Below are 1781 nucleotides of genomic sequence, written 5' to 3' on the forward strand. Positions count from 1 at the left end.
TACTTTAATTGAACCATTTTTCTCTTTGTTATTTTTGCATTGTTCTATCATTTTTAAAAATAAAAAATTGTAAGAAGTATTCCCGTACACGTATCCAAAATTTGGATTCTTTTTAAATGTATCTCCATATCTTAATTTTTATAATGAGGAGGATCCGACTTTCAGATATGTTCCCGTATCCGATACTTACGCCCAAGTCCGAGCATCATAGATTACATTGTGCAATTACACATTCAATAATTCATATATACTGCATTTTTTCTATGTTGCCACTTTAGAGATCACAATTATTCTCCTCAGTTATTCCTGACTATAAGTATTACTTTGATGAGTAAGTAAAAAAATTGGACTATGAAGGAGTTATTTAGCCTTACAAAAACTTGGAGATCTAGAGATTAATATAATGATTTGCATTCGTTCCAAAGCTTACAATATATGGTTGAACTCAAGCCAACTCTATCCTGAATCTTCCAGGAGCATCTTCATTTCACCGGTAATACAGTTCTCTAGCTTGCACTATTGAAGTTGTGGATGATGGGTACGCAGTCATTGATCATATACATCAGTATGTAAGGCATGTTAGCTTTTCACAATTCTTTGCATGTTATGTTCATTTGTGTCTTTATACAAATGCTACTTGCAAGTGGTTATTATGACTTATAAGGACGATTCACATAAAGTAATCAACGTTCTCTTTTAATGGTAGTGGGCGTACTGATTACATCATTATTGAGGATCATGACAGTGCAAAAATGTTTTTTTTTACATCAAATCCACATGTATTTTTCTTCTTGCTTATCTGTAATCTATTAGGGTGAAATGCTCTAGAGCCTGAAGAATCCTTTTTACCTTCTATATCTATAAGGGGGAAATTTTTTTTTTTTTAAGAGGGGTATAGCTTTGACCCATTTTAAGTGGTTGATTTTTTGAATGCTACTGACTTTCTATGTTGGGGAGCACAACCGAATTGCTTGAGCTTGTTTATGCATAGCAGTCTTAATAGTAAGTTAAATTTTATTATTTTATTGAATGCAGCCAAAGAGTTTATTTAAAATTAGTGAAATATAATAAGAAATTCTATAGAGATATATGACAAGGTAAGGAGTTTCCTCGTATTGAATGATGTATGACACACAATTGGTAAATTTGGAATCTAAACTTTGCAGTGTATTGATGTGGTAATGTGAAAACCAAACTTTTAAAAATGTTCCAAATGTGAAAAACAGTTTTGCTATGGGTACAGGAACTTGTTATAGAAAATGGTACATGAATTTAAAATTGATAATGTGGCATTTATCTTGACAATGACCTGGCATTTATCTTGGGAAAATGAAAAGTATTGAAACCAGCAATTAATCTTGTCAAACAGGGTGAACGATACCCTGTTGACAGGGAATTAAAATTTCCACCGTGTAAAATGAGTCTTTTGGAGGGAAAACGGAAGCTGTGCATGTGGGACTGAGAAATACAAGCATTAATTAATAATTTTCAGTCAAAAGGGAACGTGGGAGAGAGAAAATTTCTGAATTAATTATTTTGACCATTTACACCAATTTTCCCCAAACTCGTTTGGCGTTATCTTCTTCCGTTTTCAGTAAAGAAGCCAAGAAGAACACATACGTTTACAAACCGGTTCAAAAATCTTTGTTCCAAGCAAACAATCTTTGTTCCATTGTAAAGGCCGACGTCGATAAAGTCACGTTCAGAAATCTGGCTAGCCAACTGAAGAATTAGTATTTCTTTGTTTTCGCCATCGGAGCGAGCCATTGTGTCTATGTTTT

This window comes from Olea europaea, unplaced genomic scaffold (genome assembly GCF_002742605.1).
Source record: "Olea europaea var. sylvestris unplaced genomic scaffold, O_europaea_v1 scaffold1834, whole genome shotgun sequence".
Taxonomy (NCBI): domain Eukaryota; kingdom Viridiplantae; phylum Streptophyta; class Magnoliopsida; order Lamiales; family Oleaceae; genus Olea; species Olea europaea.